Here is an 8,080-nt window from a genome sequence, read left to right as displayed (position 1 = left end):
ACTTTGATTAACTAATAATATGTTTTACTAACCTGCTCGTGCATTTTTCATTGTTGTTCAACGCAAAATAATTATCGAAGAGACCTGGCACGATCTCATTTCACAAAGGATTTCTATTGTCTTCTTATTGTACCTCGAACTTATTTACCCAGTGTAGGATTTTAAGTTGAGGTTCAATATACTTAAAGTTAATCGGGCATGACTAATTAGATACGCCCTCCTAAAATCAGGGGGTCCGAAATAGGATCGGCAAAAAACATCCAGCAAAGCACCATAATTTACAATTTTAGATTTTGTAAAAAAAAATTTAAGTGCTTAATGTTATTTTTATGTTGTGTCGTTGTTATCCTCTTATATTAAATGCGTTATAGTTTGTTACCCCAATTTTGTGTTTGTCCGTAGATTTACGAGTTTTGAACAGTGGTATACTACTGTCGCCTTTATTTGGTTACTTAAATATCTTTGATCAATAATCAAGTAGTATTTTGTGGAAATAATAACCTGTTCAAAACTGGTAGATGTTGGCTGCAATAGGAATTTATTCATACACAAAAGTCCATATCTCATTTACTTATAATGGCTGTCATTGATTGTTAATGCATAACGTTTCATTTATGGCATTCGTCTATCGTGAATAAAAAAGGGAAGGAGGGTTAAAAGCTTTAGTTACGAGTTCGATCATCATGATTCTAATCTATTCTATTACGGCATTCGTTTATTCGTTTTATTGTAAAAAGTGCCACTCTAAATTTGTTAGCCTTTGCTACAGATTTATCCACTTTGCATCTAGTCGTGAACATGCATGACATATTTGCCACTGGACACAAAATAGTATTAAATTAATCAGATTCATTTAGTGATGTGTAACCATTTATTTGTTCTCAGTTGATTATTATCTCAAACAATTTTCCAATTTTTATATATTTCATTTTTATATACATTTGAATTTTTTAAGCGTAAATCTTAGCACTTTTCCGTCATTGTTCTCTTTGCATTTAATCTTTATTTTAACATTAATAAAACGTTGTCGTAGTGCACATAAGAGGCTACATTATATCCTGTCCAGCAAATCTAATATAGGGGGAGGGGATAAGAACAGAAAAACAAATCTTCATTGAGAGACAATAACTCTTATATTGAAGCGTACAATGACGGCTGTCTCGTTTAGGTGACAACATTTGCTGTTTTATTAAAATTGAAAATAAAAATGGGGAATTAGTCAAAGAGACAACAACCCGACCATAGAAAAAAACAACAACAGAAGGTCACCAACAGGTCTTCAACGTAGCGGGAAATTCCCACACCCGGTGGTGTCCTTCAGCTGGCCCCTAAACAAATATATACTAGTTCAGTGATAATGAACGCCATACTAATTTCTAAATTGTACACAAGAAACAAAAATTAAAATAATACAAGACTAACAAAGGCCGGAGGCTCCTGACTAGGGACAAACGCAAAAATGCGGCGGGTTAAACAGGTTTGTGAGATCTCAACCCTCCCCCTATACCTCTAGCCAATGTAGAAAAGTAAACGTTAGGTGTATTTATATCTCAGACTGGCATAATAGTTGTAATAAAAGCAAAATGAAAATGATAAAAAAATGTCGACAACAATTTATAAAAGGTTTCAACCTATTTTGGATGTTTCAGTTTTTTATTATAATGTCTTGCTGATCGGTTTTGTTATATTTTTTTGTTCAACTACTATTGCCCTAGCAAAAGTCACAAAAATGTTGTGCAAATCAGCCATGCAACGTATTTAAAAAGTTTAAGATGACCTTTCTTGTTGTTTACACATTTCAATCATTCAACTCGTGCGCAGATCGTCTTTACCCCTTATGTTTTTTATGGTATAGATATTGTGAAATTCTCACTACACCAGGCATCAGATATACATTCCTATTATTTTTCGATCGGACAAAGCTGCGTATTTATATATCTGTCCTGTGGAACGGGAAAAGTCCAGAGATGTCAATATCCAACTGAATAATTTGGATTTGAATAAAAGGAGAAAAAGGTATACATTGATGCGACAGCAACCCAAAGAGGCAGATAAATCAAAATATTTATAGAGTCAACATTCATACTATTTTTTATTGAAAGATGCGTATACAGAATAATGAGCACAAAACCGACCCATTGTTAAATAATAGTTATACGGATTTAATTCAATAACATTTACCGTCAAATATCATATATCGGAAAAGTCACATTTGAATTGATAGTATTTACCGTCAAAGATATCCCAACAGTCGCAAGTGTTTTGTTGAATAATTTTAACTGCCCTATTTTAATTTTGATCGGTGAAAATTTAAGAAGTTGTTATACATTTGTATAAACCAGTAAAAGAAAAACATTTCACTGTATATAACCGTAACATAAATGATGATAATGGATGACGACCAGCGGCTTATAAAATTAGTATTCCGGACGATAACATGTAAATATAATAAGTGTATTAACCCCGTTTTTTACTAGACTGACACGCTGAGTCGGTTTTGTGTTGTGTAAGTTCACAAGGAAGAAAAGTCACCCGACCCTGACACATTTCCGACTCGGAGCCGACCAGTCTGCGTGTGCTCTAACTATATAATGCCAACAAATGACATCCCGCTCTCGAGACGAACACCCCCTCACGAGACCAACAAGAGAGACGATAGTGATCGGTAGTACAAAATATCATACCAAAATACAATACACACTACAGTTTTACAGAGTGTTCACAGTTACTGAAGCGAGCTAACGGTATCTAATAACCTAAATTGAATGCGTGAAATGATATTGTAAACTTCACGTAAACATCAATGATCGATCTCATGGAAGCTTTTATTGATCAACGCTCTCGGCAAATTAAAAAGTCCTGCACCTATTATTTGAGTTGTCCGAATTTTTCCAGCTGTTGCAAGTTTGAATTTCTGTCCTTATTCAATACACCCTCAGTATGGTCTTAAGGAAACGATGATTGTCCGTCGGAAGGGGACGATAAATGGCTGTGTTAAGAGAGAGCCATATGTCTTGCACGTTAAAGACACCCTTGTAGATTTCGAAAAAGAGTAGGCTAATGCCGCTACAAGGTAGCACTCCCACCCGCAAAGTGGAAAGGGATTAATATAAGTTGCAAAACTTGTTTCTCAATCTTAATAAATATGTTGAAACTAATACACCTTCATTTTACAGTGGTATTTTTAAGTTTCACGTCCAAACTCTTGTATTTAAAATTTATGTGTCATAGTCATGAATATGCATGAAATATTTGCTACTGGACGTAAAGCAAACAACAATGAATAACAATCAACTTAATAAATTTCCCTGTACTAGTACTTAACACACAAAGACAGGTCTTGTAAAATGATATAATGTACAGGGTCTCTTCAATTTATCACATAACTGACTGCTTATTAATAAGTTTTAAATATTTTGTTACTTTTGTTCTTATCTACTGTTTTAATACGATTTATAGCATATTATTTTTATGTCAGGCAAGGATAAAACTAAGAAAGATAGTTTTTTCAGGTGATTTTGCTTCATTTGGACATGAAAAGGGAATAACGGACGACTAAATTATAAAGTTTTTAACACATAATACATTGAGCTTATCTCACTTTTATCGGACTGACTAGTGGAATCTAGTTTTATTCATTGAAGTTTGCATGCAAAGTTTTTATTTCTAAAAAAAAAAGAAGCAAGATCTATAAACTAATTGGACTGAATAGACAAAACTAATTATTTTGCATTCGCATGTTACGTAATGTAGGAAAATTACCGAATCAGAAATAAAATGAACATTTACCGGATGAATATTCTTGGAAGAGTTTACTTACTGTTTTCTAAGGTCTGATCTTTACGAATATTTTTCATCACTGACAGATCAAAATTATTTGTTGTTTATTCTTTAGTTTTCTATGTTGTGTCATGTGTACTATTGTTTTTCTGTTTGTCTTTTTCATTTTTAGTCATGGCGTTGTCAGTTTGTTTTAGATTTATGAGTTTGACTGTCCCTTGGTGTCTTTCGTCCCTCTTTTATCAAGTATATATAGCAAGACGTTGTTGGCCAGAATATTCATTGGTCAGTCATAAATGAGGTCTGTATGGGTTTTTAATTGCCTCAATAATTAAAATTGAAATTTTCGTTATTTTGAAAAGTTAGCTAAAAAAATATAAATTTACCCTCTAATTTGGTAAAACTGTCATTTGGTGTTATTTTAATGCTAAAAAAATATGATAAATAAATATTTATATGATGTAATGCTATTAAATCGGTCCGCTTTCGTTACAATTTGGTAACTGTTAATTGTTCATATCTGTCTGAGTACTGTTTAACTATCATTTAAGTTGAACATATTTGAAGTCGTCCAATTCAGGGGAATAAGGTGTCTGCAAGTGTTTTTATGTGCTTTTTGTAAGTCATTTAAAGTTTCATGATTAAGTTGATATTGACATTAAAAGATCTCCTTCCAAAATCGCTGTTAACCCATTTTTGTTCGGAGGTCTTTTAATATCAATATTAACTTAATATTTGAACTTTTACTACTACATAGTTATGCAGTTGTTGATCAATTTAATTAGTTCCTACATTTATTCTGTTACATATAGATATAGAAAGATGTGGTATGAGTGTCACTGAGGCAACTCTCCATCTAAGTAACAATTATAAATGTAAAGTAAAATATTGTAGGTCAATGCACGGCCTTTAACATGGAGCTTTGGCCCACAACAAACAGTAAGCTATAAAGGTCCTAAAAATTCCTAGGGTGAAAGCAATCGAAGGGGACAGCCAATGGCCTTATCTATATAAAATCGAAAACAAGAAACACTTTTGAACCATAGTGTTAATGAACCCATCAAAGTGCAAGAAAAGTCCTACAATCCTACATAACACATATACACTTATTATCTACAAATAATGTATATGACTATTGATATAATGCATTAGGAATGCTGTCGAGTTATATGTCTTTAAAATAAAAAAATAAAAAAATTATAAAATATACGAGAAAATTTAACAAAGATACTATTGTAGAAATAGATTAGTATACCAATTTAGGTATTCAGTCTTATTTGCTATACATTTTATGAACGATCTCGATAAATTCTAGTAGTCAGCTATATTAAAGATATGCAATACCAAAGTACAACGTACAACTAACACAAGGTGAAGGAAATTTAAGTTCAATCAAGTTTAAGCAAGATAAACCACTTACCGACTTAAAACGATAATCATTATCATGCATACATCAAGGAGAGCTCTTAACTATATTAATGTGAGTACTTATTTATATTGTTAACTTAATTCCATAATGATGTTAAAGTATATTATCAATATTTGTAGGGATTCAAAACTGTGTATATACCAACGGCAATGTAAAATGAAATCAATGCATCTTTTGCACATACATGAACATTACTTTAAGAGTACTTTTACAGAACAAAAAATACGTCTATAAGACATGTGAGAGAATTTGAATTTAACTAGTTTTCATTATTTTAAATGGTGTTGTGATTTATTGAAGATAAAACAAATATGAACTGGAAACTGCTAACTGGAATCGGTATGTATTGCATTTTTTTTGTATTAATACAGTTCGTTTCAAATTGAGTGTTCTCTTGTTTTATAAGAAAAAAAAGAACATAACATTCAATTTGTCTTTTTTATCTTATTTTTCAAATTTGGCATTTATTAATTCTAATTTCAACTTTTGGATTTTCAACTTAACATTTCACGGTTTTAGATGGATATTTCTCAGTTCCAATTCGTCACTTCTAATTCACACGTGGTCATTTCTCAATTCTAACTTTAGATTTGTTTCGAGGTACTTAGTGTAAATATTGAGCTGAAAATGCGCCTATAAACTATATTTGTAATTTGTTAAACTGTGAAAGTTCTACTTTGAAATTAGAAGAGTCAAGTTAAAAATGAGAAATTGTATTTACACATAATCTCTATCAGTCTACCAAAATGTTTACATATTCACTCCTTGAGGCATTAGATTTTGCATTGTTTTTGTGTGTCTTAACAATTGATGGTATGTAGGATATCAAAAGACAAGACAAATGTATTCAAACAAAATGGCAACGATAAACAACGATAGACATTGCAAAATCAAATAGGAGATAAAACTGAGAAATAATATAATTTGACTAAAAAGACTAGAGATCCTTAACAAATAGACCAATAAGAATAATTTGAAATACAACAAATACAATTAAAGTTGTCATTATTTGAGTTTTCATCAAATAATTATCAGACCTGTTACTGATATCGTTTATATTACAAGGTATTTCATAAATGTCTTATACGTACATGTAAAGATGTTTTTATGTTTTACGTGAATACTTACTGAGACTTTCATTAAGAGACGATTGTGTGTGATAGAAATCAGCATTGACAAATTGGAAAAGAGCTACTATCAATTTTGATTGTAATTATTATCTATGATGTGAGTATAACACATTTGTTTATTATATAATTATCTATTTTTAGAATTCACTCTTATTGTTGGAATATGTTATGTATCCTGTGTACATGGTGAGTTATGAATTTAAAGAATACCATCTACCATGTCTAACTTTTAACAAGTTTAGTTCGACTTGGTCATTTGAGTATAATTTGTCTTTACACTTTGTCAGAATAGGCCACCACAATCAGGTATCTGATAAAACGGTCTCACTTATAAGTTGAAAAACTGTATGAATGATAGACCAAAATCCGTTATTAGAAACAAAGAGGCTGTAAAATGTATATCGTCTCTCCATCATAATAGATATAGGAAGATGTGGTGTGAGTGCCAATGAGACAACTCTCCATCCAAATAATAATCAATAAAAGTAAACCATTATAGGTTAGTGTACGGCCTTGAACACAGAGCCTTGGCTTACACCGAGCAATAAGCTATGAAGGACCCAAAATTACTAGTGTAAACCAATGGTCTAATAAGTATGTTGTTGTTCCTGCCGACAAAGCTTTACATGATATTGTCTTTGTATTTAAATCGTATTACTACGAATGCCGTGTACATGAATAAGGAATAAATGAGCACTCAGATAATCCAACATAGAAAGAGATATCATTTGACAAGGATGAGATCTTAGCGAATAATAAGTCCTTCATAGCTTCAATGAACATTACATTGAACAACAAATCGAATGATTTACTTTGTTTGTATTGGATACCCTAGCTTCACAGAATGCCGTATAAACAACGGTACATTGCTGGCTCATCTGCATGTTCCACTAAAAATATGTCCATTACATTTACTAAATTTATGTCTGTAGTGAAACAGGGTTTTTAGAAATACCGCGAAACTGTTTACTCGCGTAGTGATATTAACCATATGTAGATTCTTAAAAATTCTGTATAATTGTAAATCTCGATCTTTTTGTGAAATTGGTCCTATCCAAAGTTTTGACTTTTCAACACTGTATACCACCATTCCCCATGTAAAATTGAAAAATCGCTTCCAAGAAATTATTTCCAATGCGTTTCATCATACAAATGGTAGTATACGCTATAAATTTATTACTTAGAGATACCATAAGACATATTTTGTTAAGAGTAAATATGAGGTTAAAACATGCTACTCAGAGGAACACATGGTCAGTTTACTGGAGTTTCTTATCGACAATATATTTGTTGAAAATGGAGGAAGACTTTTTCAACAAATTGTCGGCATCCCGATGGGAACGAACTGTGCGACTCTGCTTGCCGATCACTTATTATCTTTTTTATGATACGGAGTTCCTTCAGACACTTGTCAAAAACAAGAGACCAAAGAAACCAGGTTATTTAATTTGACTTTCAGATGAATTGATGATGTTCTGTATATTAACAATCCAAACTTTCCTGATTTGGTTCCATTAAATATCTAGAAAATAAAGAAACAACCGACATGGTTTCCTCCGCTTCATTTTTAGACTTAAACCTCAAATTTGACATACACAGTCATAGCAGTACCCGAATCAATGACAAACAAGACGATTTTAATTTTGATATTATCTATCCCCCTCCCCACACCACCACCACCATATTAGCTATATACCGACCTCACCTGCATATGGGATATACATTTTCCAACTATTCAATA

General features: G+C 32.0%; 1 long non-coding RNA gene across 1 annotated transcript; it reads left to right on the top strand.

Moving 5' to 3' along the window:
- Positions 1-5,208: 5,208 nt before the first annotated feature.
- Positions 5,209-6,526, top strand: LOC134696013 (uncharacterized). The gene is made up of 3 exons (XR_010102884.1): positions 5,209-5,260; positions 5,510-5,548; positions 6,481-6,526. It is a non-coding gene; the product is annotated as an uncharacterized LOC134696013 (long non-coding RNA).
- The last annotated feature ends 1,554 nt before the right edge of the window (positions 6,527-8,080 follow it).

The sequence above is a fragment of the Mytilus trossulus genome, chromosome 14, assembly GCF_036588685.1.
Source record: "Mytilus trossulus isolate FHL-02 chromosome 14, PNRI_Mtr1.1.1.hap1, whole genome shotgun sequence".
Taxonomy (NCBI): domain Eukaryota; kingdom Metazoa; phylum Mollusca; class Bivalvia; order Mytilida; family Mytilidae; genus Mytilus; species Mytilus trossulus.
This window is presented reverse-complemented; position numbering and strand designations above follow the sequence as displayed.